At 34.7% G+C, this 15584-nt stretch overlaps 1 protein-coding gene and 2 long non-coding RNA genes across 3 annotated transcripts in view; 1 reads left to right on the top strand and 2 right to left on the bottom strand.

The window, feature by feature from the left end:
• The window catches only part of mdc1 (mediator of DNA damage checkpoint 1), a 138613-nt gene extending 132050 nt beyond the window's left edge, over positions 1-6563 (bottom strand). The window contains exon 1 of the mRNA XM_028808334.2: positions 6392-6563. The gene's annotated coding sequence lies outside the window, so the exon portion shown is untranslated. The remainder of the gene's footprint in view (positions 1-6391) is intronic.
• Positions 6564-6723: 160 nt separating this feature from the next.
• Positions 6724-9276, top strand: LOC127529199 (uncharacterized). Its single transcript, XR_007935890.1, has 4 exons — positions 6724-7207; positions 7876-7964; positions 8045-8206; positions 8673-9276. It is a non-coding gene; the product is annotated as an uncharacterized LOC127529199 (long non-coding RNA).
• Positions 9277-12028: 2752 nt separating this feature from the next.
• On the bottom strand, positions 12029-13938 carry LOC127529196 (uncharacterized). The gene is made up of 2 exons (XR_007935888.1): positions 13344-13938; positions 12029-13263 (listed from the first exon to the last, which is right to left on the bottom strand). It is a non-coding gene; the product is annotated as an uncharacterized LOC127529196 (long non-coding RNA).
• Between the last annotated feature and the right edge of the window lie 1646 nt (positions 13939-15584).

A 15584-nucleotide genomic window follows, 5' to 3' on the forward strand; every position in this document is an offset into this window, starting at 1 on the left:
AATGTTGATCACGGTTCTTTCTGTTGATTAATTCATGCTTTTTACTTAAGAGTCAGAACAGGAGCTTATTCAGCTTCTGATCTGACTCTAAGTAACAGTGACAGTATAAATTACACCCAATCTGACACTGTTCGTTTTCAAATAATATTGCATTACTTCGACGATGTTTTCTGATTGGTACTATTCGCGTCATGAAATTATTTCTTCAAAACGTCACATATATTTGTTTTGAGATAATGAATAGAGCTGCAAATTACAGGTGCTTGTTCAGTGTAATAGGAACCACAGAACAGAGAGGTGTGTACACTGCAACAAGTACACATGTCGTAAATGTAGGAAGGGCACTCCTTGGGTGAGCTATAGCGCGTCTTTATGTGAAAACAGCAGTGTCAGATGGGGTAGGGAAGGATCCTGAACGCAACTGAGAAAATGAAAAGTAAATAAAAAAAAAAACAAAAACAAAGCTAACCTTTACAAATATCATAAATTACGCCAGCTGTTATAGACTGAAATCAAATGCATCTTTTTATTCTGAAATAGTAAAAATAAGAGCAGTTCAAATCTCAAAAGGGAGTCATGCAGGATCGAACTCACGACCTTTTAATTCCCAGTCAGCAACTGATACTGTTGCTCCATGGGGCCGTCGTAGTAAATGAGTGTCAATGTCGCACACTAAGGCGTTTTTTTTTCTGCAGTTATATTTTTGAATAAAAGCGTACTTGTTCTGTTATATTTGTACCTTTCGTGAAAGTGTTTCTTTGATATTTGGACTTCAGGCTTCATACATTATATAGTTTATGCCTACATTTTGTCATTTACTACTAGAACGTTTCTGTTTTAAAAATGTGTTTGCACAGATTACTGTAGAAACGGAACACACATGAAATGCGTGTGTTCCAAATAATGATCTATTATTTCCACTCTAAAACTCCACTTCACTCCCAGATAATCAATCAAGGCATGAGCTGGGAGAAGTTCGTGCACATTCTAAGTCGGTGGGGGGATGGAATAGTCGGCTGTTTGCAGCTTGTCTTTATCTGCACATTTAGAAGACAAAAGACGATGGCGGAGAAGTGCGAACGGATTTAAGAAGCGATTTAAGGTGGGACGGATCTACGAGTTTTTTCGTATGCTCTGGTAATTCTAGTGTTAAAGGAATCCAAGGCAATATATAGCAAATAAGGAAGGGAAGGTAGGCGGATGGGGATGATGATTGATAAGGTGCAGTTTGGAGGTTGTTGGTTATAAAGTCTTATTTATTATTTGCATGTTCTTCTTTTCAAGCCTGCATATGCTGGGTTAATGTCCAAATGTCTGTTAATGGCATTTTCATTATACAGCCACAATTCAGCCAGCTCTCTGGCACTTTTAGTATTAGCCATGAATTTTACATGTCCCATTTAAATGTGTGTCCAGTGAAACTTGTATGTGTGGAAGTCTGAGTGCATTGCAATGTTCCTGTATACGTAAGGGGAGTATTTTTGATGTTCCATGTTTCTGCGGCTGATTTCCTGCTTTTAGCATTAAAAAGGACTGTGCGCAGAGTGTTTGTAGGTTTGTGCACTACTTTGATGCCTGATCTGGACAGGATACGTGCTGTACTTTCCGATACACCATGATGATAAGGAAGTGTATACCAGGTGTGATAAGGTGTCAGGTTAGATTATATGCTGAGGTCTCTTATGTCTCCTATGTAAGCACTGTCTAATGAATGTCTTTAGATTTCCATTTGATGTTAATAGTTGGAAAAGATAGTGCCTTTCATTCTTTTTAGTCTCTGTGGTATTACAATGGGTGTGAACTCTTCCGAATCTTAACATAGCTCCTTTTTTACAATGATGGGTAAATGCTAGCAAAGTATAATATTTTGTCTGCATAATATTTCTTAAGATAAACACCTTTAATCTGGGTGGCATTGTTACCTATTTCAATAAATATGTCCAGGAAATTGATTTCATCAGTTTATTTCTTTTCCCATAGTAAACTGGATTGCAGGGACTACTGCGTTGATGTGGTTATGGAAAACATTCAGCCGGTCACTTTTTAATATGATGAATGTGTCGTCAACGTACTGTATCCATAGTTTTAGTGTGTTCGGAGTTACAGCCATGCTTTCAAATCACTGTATTAACAGTTCCACTAAGGGTCCTGATAATGGTGATCCCATTGGCATGCCTTCTTTTTATCTGTAGTATATACCATTAAAATGAAAGTGAGTTTTCTGTCAAAGTGATGATAATGATGATAGTTATTGGAAGGAATCAAAAGCTTAGGAATAAAAAAAACATTTTAAGATATGTGATTCATTTTCCACCTTTGTGGATTAACAGGTACAAATATGCAAACCATATCACAGACCTTCACTCTCACATAATATAATGTATCATATAATAATCATTTCATAATTGGTTTCAGACAATATAAGCATACCAGACATATATTTTCTGCGGTAGGCTGGCGCCCTGTCCGGGGTTTGTTACCTGCCTTGCGCCCTGTGTTGGCTGGGATTAGCTCCAGCAGACCCCCGTGACCCTGTAGTTAGGATATAGCGGGTTGGATAATGGATGGACATTTATCTTTAGCTTCAACAATAGAACCATGTTTACCAAGAACAAATCATTTTCATGTTTACAATGAAAGTTGAAGTTTCATATAAACTCTAAACCTGCTTACCAATGTATATGTCAATGTCAATGTCAATTTATTTATATAGCACATTTAAAACAACATAGGAATGCTGTGGCCAAAGTGCTTTACAATAATAGAATAAAAGAAAAAAAAAAACAAACAAAATAACAAATAACATAAATAGAAATAAAAATATATGAACATAAATAAAAGTAAAATAAATAATAAATAGAAGTGATGTTATATAATCACAATGTGGAAACCATCAGTATTACTGAAGGTCACGGAATGCAAGTGAATAGAAATGAGTCTTTAATCTTGTTTTAAACAGTTCAATTGTAGATGATTCCTTTATGTGATGAGGTAAAAAGTTCCACAGGCGAGGAGCAGAAGCTGCAAAAGCCCTGTCCCCCTTGGTTTTACACTTGGTACGACAAGAGACAACTGACCAGAAGATCTAAGCACTCTGGATGGCTGGTGTAAAACACACAATTCAGATAAATAGGCAGGAGCAAGCCCGTGTAAAGATTTAAAAACTAGTAGCAAGATTTTAAAATTCGAAAACTGACAGGCAGCCAGTGTAAAGAAGCTAAAATAGGAGAAACAGAGTCATACTTTCTTGCCCCAACCAGAAAGCGAGCGGCAGCATTCTGGACCAGCTGTAACCTGTGTATCAGAGATTTGTTAATCCCAAAATACAGCGAGTTGCAGTAATCGAGGCGAGAAAAAATAAAAGCATGAGTAGCTTTCTCAAGATCCCTAGAAGATAAAAAAGGCTTGATCTTACCTAATAGATGAAGCTGGAAAAAGCAACTCTTGACTACGGAATTTACTTGCTATATGCTAAGATTATGCAAATGAAGGTTAAAACTAAAAATTGCTGGAAAAGTCAAGTAGTAGGATTCTGCCTTAATAGTCCAGAGTCTGTGATCTAAAAGTGAAGCAGGATAGTGGTAGTGAAAAATGTGTATCAGAACATACAGTACAGCTTGTTGTAGCCTGTCAATGACACCAGCAAAAAAAACAAAATGTAACAATGTACTAGTCAGTGCGTTAAGGAACGTGAGCATAGCCACTAAAAACTGGAAAAAACACAGACTGGATTGATAATCAGAATATTGGTGAGTCAATGAATTCATCCTGCCAACTATCTACAATAAAAGTTGTTAATAACAAATAGTAACTGTGACTGCAACAAAACACCCCTATATTGGATCTTTTCATGCAAGTAGAGAAAAGTGTTAATGAAAAAAAATCCTTCACATAAACCATTCCCATTTCTTTTTTGATTTTATAGATTTTATTAAAATCAAATAACATTCCATACAAATAACTCAAGTTTTACAAAACCACTTCCATTTCTGAATCTTTAGTAGCCACAAGGGTAACAAATTCCTAAAACATGATAGAAGATTTTCTTTCATGTAAAGACCTGACTAAATTTCAGTTAAATAGTACATTATCAGGATGCAATGGAGCTAATTACTGGGAATTGAAACCAGAATCTTTTTTCCTGCACTTTCAATGCTTAAGATCCACAACTGCTTAAGTAACACTCAACCCAAAAACTGAGATTTATTTTGAAATGCTACTTACACCATGTTGTTTGTAATTGGTTGCCAAGAAAACATTTAGTCATTATCATGGAATTCACTAACAGTATATTTACAGTGCATATACATATACATACATACACACACACACATACATACATTATATATATATATATATATATATATATATATATATATATATATATATATATATATATATATATATAAAACAATGTTTGAATTTTTATATTTATAATGGACTTTAAGTAGTCAGATGCTGGCCAGAAAACATCAGAGAGTAAATGTAAAATGTGCACTTGCTAAGATACATCAGGTAGTTCATAATGATAAAAATCTTTAAAAAAAAAAAAAAACATTGCTTAAAATCAATCAAGATTATAAATTCACCAGTTTGTTAATGTACTGGGTGGGATACCCATCTCTGCCACGTATTAAATTAATTGTATTTTAATATTTATGAATAACTATACTTATTTCCTAAAATGTGTGTTGGGAATGACTTGATGGATATACCAGTATTTTAAAGCTGTTGTTACAGTTAATAATTATATAATTAATATTCTATTATTGAAAAAGACACAATATTGTTTATTTCAGCAATGGAGGTACTTTAATAAAAAGGTTTCTGAATGACATTTCTGTTTTTGCATCAAAAGGTATTGAGTATTATAAAATTTCACCGGTACTGATATTGAATATAAAATTTCTGATATTGTGACATCCTTAGACTGGTGTTGCCTGTTCTGTGACATACTGATATAAAAGAAATGATCCATAGAGTGCTTCCTATGTAAACTACAGGATATTACTCAACAAAAGACTTTACAATCCAACTCTAAATACTGTACAATAATATGGAATCAAGTACATCTCCTTATATAACATTTATTATGTATAATAAATCTAGTGTGAAATGAACATCAAATTAAACCAAATGAACAACTTAAATAATACTTAATTTGAAACTAAACACATTAGGTCAATGAAGTAAACAAGCTGCATGGACAGACAGGGGATGGAATGGCCATCTACATCAGCTTTTACAGATTTAGGGTGTGTGCGTTTCTTTTTTCTTCATAATCAAGAATATGATCTTGTAAGGCAAACAAGCAATCGGCTATTTTTACCTAAATTAATGTTTGAGAGTGTGTCTGTGTATACTGTACACAATAAATTATCTTAAAATTTACTCGTGGAAATATTTTGCAAATCATTAGCCTTGGTCCCAGGACTAAACGGAGAAAATTGTTATCATTGCACAGGTCAAATAGTTTTTGAATGATACGGGGATAAGTACCAGACCAAACTGGACAAAAAAACAAAAGGCTTGGGTCCGTAACGAGACAAAAAAACTCAACTTGTTTGAAACTGGTAATTTTTTTCGTAAACTATTGTTATACATATGTTTATGGTGGGTATCTCGGAAATGCTTGTTCTAAAATTTACTATTTTGCTGGGATTTAGTCATCCAGAGCGCTACACAACGCAAAAATAGTATTTTAAGACGTGAAAATCAATTTTAACCTTACACACACACAAAGAGAGAGACACCAAACTAAAATCAACTATTCTCGAGGAGTTTCACAGCCAACAAGTTTCAATTTAAATGGAAATTAAAAGGATGGTAAATAATACTTAATTCAGTTTTATTACCTGTCGACGTTTCGTTTTGTTTCGCTTATTATTATCCTAACTTAATGTAAACCAAAAGTACTCTTTTAACCCTTAATGTAATAAAATAACCCTCAGTCATGCGCCCGAAGCTCATACAAATCTGGCTTGGTGAAGATAGACTGAGTGAAAACACATGAGTTCTATTAAAATAAAATATTACATTTTGTCGATTAAGATTTATGCAATTGAAGACGTAAACCATGTCTTGTCAGCTCGATTCTGAGGCAGTTGACCAGGAAGCAATATGAATCAATTACTGTACGTTGTTGTCGCAGCTGAATTTATAAGTACACAATTTAATCATTTTTCTATAGTTTATACTGTACATGATATATGATTTCTGCATAAGCAACGGAAATCTCGCTAGACAGAATGCAATGTCTATAACACTAACGTATTCCAAGAATAAAAACAAATAAATGAAAAACATCAATTATTTATAGGTAATCGTACTTGGATATTTCCTCACAATTTAAACCATGCTCTACAGAAAAAAATATACAATTTCTACCTACCTTACCTGTTTACCTTAACAGCGCAGTTCTTAAACGAAGAAAATAACTTCCCGTTAAAGTAACGCCCATTTTGTGTATTCGCGTATAATTGGGAGATTAACAGCGAATGAGGAAAAGCTCTTTTCCGGCCAATAGGGACACCCATTTTACATGCCTTCGCATATAATTGGAGACAGTGACTGTCAGTCATAGATAAAGCTGCCCAACATACCCGATGATGCCTGCCCGATCCTCAGGCACATGCGCACAAAACCAACCCGAGCCGCGCGCGAAAATTTACGCATGCGCTGCGGTCTATGCTGCCTGTCGCTACCCGATCTGCGGTGCCTGTCGCTACCCGATCTGCGTGCCTACCAGATTTGCGCGCGCAGGCGCATAGCTTAACTATTACGACCCTGCACGATCTGCGTTTCTTTTACTTTGCGACAGGAGTCCCCATCCGATTTGTCTCGCGCACGCGCTCTCTGCTTAATTAAAATTCATTTCACGACGCTGTCCGATTTGTTCTGCGCATGTCCAATGTTTTACGACACACGAGAAAAAAAGTTACCACGGGATTTTAATTTCTCGGTCTGCATTAACAAATAGAACTTTCGCCATTCGAGTGAGAAGGAAAAAGAAGAACGCTGTAGAGAATAGGAGCATATTGAATTTTTCTCCTGGCAGAAGAATAATTTTCACTTCTTGAAAAAATGAAGACTTTTCAATTTTACAACGACTTGAAAGAATATCTTTTACGGGAAGAATTTAGCAACAATTTAACGGTCAGAGAGCGAAGTGAAATACGACGTGTGTCCGTGAATTGTATGATTAAAGGTACTGTATGTAATGTTTATTGAATGCTTTTCAATTTTTGAGAATACAGTATATACTGTAATATAATCTAGATATATTTAGGATTATCTGACGTTTTGTTTAATAATTGGAATATTACAAAATTTACCGTTTTAAATAGGCTGGTGATTTCAATGAACGCGCATGAATGTTTTGAAATATGCAAAACTTTTAATAAATTGTGTTATTAAAAAAACTGCTCAGGTGGACTTTCCTGTTTACTGATTTATACTTGATTAATGGATTAGTAGGTTTTCTCTTTTTGGGAATATGAAAATCTGAACTGCCTAGATGTATCTCAGATCAGGTGTCTAAATTTTACAACAGATCAGGTGTCTAAATTTTACAATTCTTTTAAAGAGAGAAGTAAATTGGTATCCACTAACGAATGTTAAAATGTGTTTTTTCTTATGCAACTCCCCAACATTGAATCCTCGCAATCCCAGTAACTGTTGTGTTTTTCTCATTGTATGAGTTTCAATAGAAACAAAACCAGGCTGTTTCATTTGCAAAATAAAGCACACATTCTTAGGGGTATTATGCTTTGTTACTCGGTAATTGGTGTATGCCTTCACTTATAATGTGATGTGGTCAGATTTCAGTTACATGCATGCAACTTTTGTATTCTGTTCTTTCTTAATTTTGGATAGTCCATCATCCATGCCCTGGCTGCTCTACAGGGTGTATCAGGACAGGAGGCAGAAGACTTATTTCTTGGTGGCCCAGAATACAGTATCAGGTAAAAGTCAAGTCTATGAATGTTTGAAGTAAGTGTTTAAATATTTCTTGTTTATTATTTTTATATTTTACTTGCCTTAGTGAAGTGGAAGAATTTAACTGAAAGATAGGGCAGCAATTAAAGAAGGAGAGAATGCTGTGATATCTGTTGGAATAGAAGATGATGCTACTGCCCAGTGCTTTCAGAATCCTTCATTTGAGTCTTGGGTCTGAATCTACTGTGTCATTGCCAAGTATTCTGGGGTAATGGATCTTGTTTTGTTTACATTTTGTTTTTCTCCATATTCCAAGCTCATTTACTTGACCTTAGCTTTAATAAACTGGATGGCTGTCTCCTTCACGATTTGATTTTAAAGTACTATACTATTCATTACATAAAAAGCTCTGAACAATTTAGTCCCTTCCTGTATTTGGTACTGTCTCTCCGCCAACACTCCTCAGTGTAATCTTTAATCCACAACCACTAAAAGAACTGGTGAAGCAGCTTGCACATGTACTGTACACCAAAAATATAGAATGCCGGCTATAAATGAAAAACCTTTCAAATACTTTTAAAACTCAATTTTTAAACTTCACCTCTGCTTAATTCCCATTTCTATCAGTTTATGATTTACTTCTGGTTTATGAATGGAACTGCATACACTTTGAAAGATTTACACCAGATAATAATTGTTTTTTTTTTTTTGCTGTTTTTCTTTTTTTTGTCCAGTGATGCCCTTTGCCGTGCACCCTGGTCAAGTCTTGTGCAACTGACTGTGGTGCTGAAGAGAGAAGATTTCTGAAGACCCTCTTGAAGTGGAGCTGCAATTGCATTAACACCACAACAGTATGCTTGGTGAGAATGTGCACAGAGACCTGGGGAGGCTGTGACCTTGTGACCTGAGACGTTGTTTTGTCAATCATCCTGACCAACTGGACCTTTATGTGTTCTTCAACAGGGCCATCTGATCATCCAGATATAGTTAAGGAGAAGGACCTTTCAATTTTCCTCTTGTGTACTTTTAAATTGTATATATATTTTTTCGTTTTGATAAAGTTATATATATTTGTTAAGCAGTTTAGCAGTTTGGGCTTTATTAGTATTAAAATATGTTAGAAGTTATCTGTGGAATAATTTTAATAATCAAAATAGCAAAACAATGCAACTAAATTTTCTGTGCTCTGGGTAAAATATGTTAAAGCTATGTGGTGATTTTTTTTACTTTTTTGGGTTTTTTTGTACATTTGACAAATGTTTTTTTTAGGTGCATTGTTCTCACATTGTTCACTTTTGTTGTTCTCATAACATTTATTCAATAAAATTTGCATGAAAAGTGTTTCCTTTTTCATTATTCAGTTATTAACTCACATTTAAGACACTATATGGGTGAATAAAAGCCATTTAAATTTGAGTACAAGACGAGCAATAGTATCACAGAAGATGGTGCTGGGGTTGTGCTTTATGTGGGTTAGACATGAAATGAAGATTTCTTTTTCTTTAAAAAGACTGTTTATGCAATCCACTAGTATCACCGCAACAAAATTTTGTAAACCATGATGCCCTATGACGTGTATTTCATTAATAATAATATGTAAAGTTATTTTTAAAGAGTTTTTCCAGGGATGAAAAGTGCATCAACAGTTCATTTTTACATATATACACACTTGTTTTGACTAACTGCATGAAAGCCTGGTACAACAGCTGCACCAAACCTGCCAAAAAAGCCCTGCAGTGGAACAAGACGTTCAATGGAACTGAACTGCCATCACTTGATCATCGATACAAGATTCCTTGTGTAAGAAGAGCTGAACACATCATCAAGGAGAACACTCATCTTGGACAGAACTTGTCTGAGCTTCTCCTATCTGGCAGGCATTTCAGATATATAAATGCAAAGAATTATTATTATTATTAATCTGTATGCTACAAATGGACAAAAAAAAAAACTTTTTTCCAGCTGCAATAAACTTACTGAACTCGTATATCTCCTCAATCTGAAATCGTTTTCATTGATCATGTACAATTAATGTAGTATAGGTAATCTATACTGCTGTGCATTTATGCAATAATAATCCATCCTGGTTACTTTAACATCATATATGGCATCTTGCCAATATTTTGAACATATTTTGTATGATTACTCAGTTTTTAGTTCATTATTTATTTATTGTATTATTATATATCGTAACTATTTGACAGTGGAATTTAAATGCAACGTGAAGTTGACACGAGTAATTTCGTTGCGTTACTCAATGTCAATAAAGTACTTGAATACATCTATTTTTAAAACTCATTTATTTTTTATATGTAGACTATAATAACATACAATGGTTAAATACTTTGTACAATGGGAACTGAAAAAAGAAGTGCTATGTAAACTAAACGAAGCGATCTCATTGATAAACAACGTGTATAACGAGGAGTATGACAAGCTTAATTCAGCCGTGAAAACAGAACGTACAATGAATATTTAATAATATTATCATTATGGTCAACTACTACGGCATTTCAACGAAAATACTGTACTGCCCGTTGTGTATCGACATGCGCAGTTGAGAGCGATCCGTGCCGAAAAGCGAAATGTTTAGTATATATATTTTTTTTATTATTAAGCGCATGCGGAGTGTGTTATTGCATACGTATTGAACGAAAACGTCATCGCTCACTTTACGGTGCTGCCCAATCTGTTTAACGCATGCGTGAACACTTTACGGCATGCTAGGCTTTCAATACGCCTGCGCGCGCAAATCTGGTAGGCACGCAGATCGGGTAGCGACATCGTTCAATACGTATGCAATAACACTCCGCATGCGCTTAGTAATAATAAAAATATATACTAAACATTTCGCTTTACGGCACGGATCGCTCTCAACTGCGCATGTCGATACACAACGGGCAGTACAGTATTTTCATTTAAATGCCGTAGTAGTTGACCATAACGATAATATTATTAAATATTCATTGTACGTTCTGTTTTCAGGGCTAAATTAAGCTTGTCGTACTCCTCGTTATAAACGTTAATTCTTTATCACTGAGATCGCTTCGTTTAGTTTACATAGCACTTCATTTCTCAGTTCCCATTGTACAAAGAAGTATTTAACCATTGCATATGTTATTATAGTCTACATATAAAAAATAAATGACAGTTTTAAAAATAGATGTATTCAAGTACTTTATTGTCATTGAGTAACGCAACGAAATTACTCGTGTCAACTTCACGTTGCATTTAAATTCCAATGTGAAATAGTTCAGATATATAACAATACAATAAATAAATAAAGTATTAACTAAAAACTGAGTAATCATACAAAATATGTTCAAAATATTGGCAAGATGCCATATAAAAATGTTAAAAGTAACCAGGATGGATTATTATTTCATAAATGTACAGCAGTATAGATTACCTGCACTACCTACATTAATTGTACATGATCAATGAAAACGATTTCAGATTGAGGAGATATACGAGTTCAATAAGTTTATATCAGTTGGAAAAAAGTTTTTTTTTTGTCTATTTGTAGCATGCAGATTGATAATAATAATAATTCTTTGCATTTATATATCTGAAATGCCTGCCAGATGGGAGAAGCTCAGACAAGTTCGGTCCAAGATGAGTGTTCTCCTTGATGATGTTTTTAGCCCATCTTACACAGGGAATCTTGTATCGATGATCAAGTGATGGCAGGTCAGTTCCATTGAACGTCTTGTGATGTTTTTATGATCCACAGGCTTTCATGCAGTTAGTCAAAATAAGTGTGTATATATGTAAAAATGAACTGTTGATGCACTTTTCATCCCTGGAAAAACTCTTTAAAAATAACTTTACATATTATTATTAATGAAATACACATGTCATAGGGCATCATGGTTTACAAAACTCTGTTGCGGTGATAACTAGTGGATTGCATAAACAGTCATTTTCAAGAAAAATAAATCTTCATTTCATGTCTAACCCACATAAAGCACAACCCCAGCACCATCTTCTGTGATATTATTGCTCGTCTTGTACTCAAATTTAAATGGCTTTTATTCACCCATATAGTGTCTTAACTGTGAGTTAATAACTGAATAATGAAAAAGGAAAAACACTTTTCATGCAAATTTTATTGAATAAATGTTATGAGAACAACAAAAGTGAACAATGTGAGAACAATGCACCTAAAAAAACATATCAAATGTACAAAAAAAAAATTGTAAAAAATCACCATATAGCTTTAACATATTTTACCCAGAGCACAGAAAATTTAAAGTTACATTTTTTGCTATTTTGATCATTAAAATTATTCCACAAATAACTTCTCTAACATATTTTAATACTAATAAAGCCCAAACTGCTTAACAAATATATATAACTTTATGAAAACGAAAAAATATATATACAATTAAAAAGTACACAAGAGGAAAATTGAAAGGTCCTTCTCCTTAAATATATCTGCTGGTCAGATGGCCCTGTTGAAGAACACATAAAGGTCCAGTTGGTCAGGATGATTGACAAAACAACGTCTCAGGGTCACAAGGTCACAGCCTCCCCAGACCCCTGTGGATATTCTCACCAAGCATACTGTTGTGGTGTTAATCCAATTGCAGCTCCACTTCAAGAGGGTCTTCAGAAATCTTCTCTCTTCAGCACCACAGTCAGTTGCATGAGACTTGACCAGGGTGCATGGTAAAGGGCATCACTGGACAAAAAAAAGAAAACAGAAAAAAAAAAAAAAACAAACAATGGCTATTATCTGGTGTAAATCTTTCAAAGTGTATGCAGTTCCATTCATAAACCAGAAGTAAATCATAAACTGATAGAAGTGGGAATTAAGCAGAGGTGAAGTTTAAAAATGGAGTTTTAAAAGTATTTTGAAAGGTTTTTCATTTATAGCCGGCATTCTATATTTTTGGTATACATGTGCAAGCTGCTTCACCAGTTCTTTCATAAGCAAATTAGTGGTTGTGGATTAAAGATTACACTGAGGAGTGTTGGGGGAGAGACAGTACCAAATACTGGAAGGGACTAAATTGTTCAGAGCTTTTTATGTAATGAACAGTATAGTACTTTAAAATCAACTGTGAAGGAGACCGCCATCCAGTTTATTAAAGCTAAGGTCAAGTAAATGAGCTTGGAATATGGAGAAAAACAAAATGTAAACAAAACAAGATCCATTACCCCAGAATACTTGGCAATGACGCAGTAGATTCAGACCCAAGACTCAAATGAAGGATTCTGGAAGCACTGGGCAGTAGCATCATCTTCTATTCCAACAGATATCACAGCATTCCCTCCTTCTTTAATTGCTGCCCTATCTTTCGGTTAAATTCTTCCACTTCACTAAGGCAAGTAAAATATAAAAATAATAAACAAGAAATATTTAAAAGCTTACTTCAAACATTCATAGACTTGACTTTTACCTGATACTGTATTCTGGGCCACCAAGAAGTAAGTCTTCTGCCTCCTGTCCTGATACACCCTGTAGAGCAGCCAGGGCATGGATGATGGACCATCCAAAATTAAGAAAGAACAGAATACAAAAGTTGCTTGCATGTAACTGAAATATGACCACATCACATTATAAGTGAAGGCATACACCAATTACCCAGTAACAAAGCATAATACCCTAAGAATGTGTGCTTTATTTTGCAAATGAAACAGCCTGGTTTTGTTTCTATTGAAACTCATACAATGAGAAAAACACAACAGTTACTGGGATTGCGAGGATTCACACACAGACTAAGATATTGTGCTCTAATGTTGGGGAGTTGCATAAGAAAAAACACATTTTAACATTCGTTAGTGGATACCAATTTACTTCTCTCTTTAAAAGAATTGTAAAATTTAGACACCTGATCTGAGATACATCTAGCCAGTTCAGTTTTTCATATTCCCAAAAAGAGAAAACCTACTAATCCATTAATCAAGTATAAATCAGTAAATAACAGGAAAGTCCACCTGAGCAGTTTTTTTAATAACACAATTTATTAAAAGTTTTGCATATTTCAAAATATTCATGCGCGTTCATTGAAATCAACAGCCTATTTAAAACGGTAAATTTTGTAATATTCCAATTATTAAACAAAACATCAGATAATCCTAAATATATCTAGATTATATTACAGTATATACTGTATTCTCAAAAATTGAAAAGCATTCAATAAACATTACATACAGTACCTTTAATCATAAAATTCACGGACACATGTCGTATTTCACTTCGCTCTCTGACCGTTAAATTGTTGCTAAATTCTAACCCGTAAAAGATATTCTTTCAAGTCGTTGTAAAATTGAAAAGTCTTCATTTTTTCAAGAAGTGAAAAATATTCTTCTGCCAGGAAAAAAATTCAATATGCTCCTATTCTTTACAGCGTTGTTCTTTCTCCTTCTCACTCGAATGGCGGAAGTTCTATTTGTTAATGCAGACCAAGAAATTAAAATCCCGTGGTAACTTTATTTCTCGTGTGTCGTAAAACATTCGACATGCGCAGAACAAATCGGGCAGCGTCGTGAAATGAATTTTAATTGAGCAGAGAGTGCGTGCGCGAGACAAATCGGATGGGGACTCGTGTCGCAAAGTAAAAAAAACGCAGATCGTGCAGGGTCGTAATAGTTAAGCTCTGCGCATGCGTGTACATGCGCGCGCAAATCGGGTAGGCACCGCAGATCGGGTAGCGACGACTCCTACCCAATTTGCGCGCGCATGCGCAGAGTTTTACTATTACGACCCTGCCCGATCTGCGTATTTTTACTTTGCGACACGAGTCCCCATCCGATTTGTCTCTGCTTAATTAAAATTCATTTCACGACGCTGCCCGATTTGTTCTGCGCATGTCTAATGTTTTACGACACACGTCATTTGTCAGGTTTGACTTGTACTTGCGAGTCATTTTTGTGTTGTCGTTTATCCTCGTCTGTAAGTCGACTTGTTACTGGAAAAGATGGAAACTTTTGAATTTTATAAAGTCTTGGAAGATGTGTCGCCTGAAAAATTTAACTCCAGTCGAATGAAGAGGGAGCGAAATGAAATGCGACGTGTGTCTGTGAACTTTATAATGGACATGTACAGGTTTTTGTAAGTAAATCATTTTTAGTTGCAATACTTTGTAATCTCATAGTTTAATCGTAAAAATCACAGCATTTTCCGTGTTTGGGTTAATGGATTAATGTATGTATGTCATTTATTTCGTAACACCCTATTAGCATTTGGTGGTGTGTTTCTTTTAACATTTGTACACATTTTTTTATCTTAAAGAGTGAACGGCGTGCTAATTATTAAGCAAAACAATGTAATCGAGGTGTCGAATTAGGAATAGAATAAAGAGTGCACGACTGTCACTCAACTGGTGTAAAGTGTGCCCACCAAAGCCATCGGTATTTTTTATTATGTTGATATCTGATTACATCAATACAAGGGTATATCGATGAATGCTAAATTACATAGGAGAATAGCAACAACTAACTTATTACAAGAAAGAGGGATGTAGATAATAGCATTACAAATTGTTAATGAAGCAGCTCAGAATCTTACACGTTTTAATTGCTTTAGTGTGTTTTCCGTTTTTATAATATGCTAATATGCTATTTCTAGCATATTAATGTCCATACACAAAGATGTAATAGAGGGTCTAACATTCAGAACTTTACACTTATGAGTAGGA

The sequence above is a fragment of the Erpetoichthys calabaricus genome, chromosome 1, assembly GCF_900747795.2.
Source record: "Erpetoichthys calabaricus chromosome 1, fErpCal1.3, whole genome shotgun sequence".
NCBI lineage: Eukaryota > Metazoa > Chordata > Cladistia > Polypteriformes > Polypteridae > Erpetoichthys > Erpetoichthys calabaricus.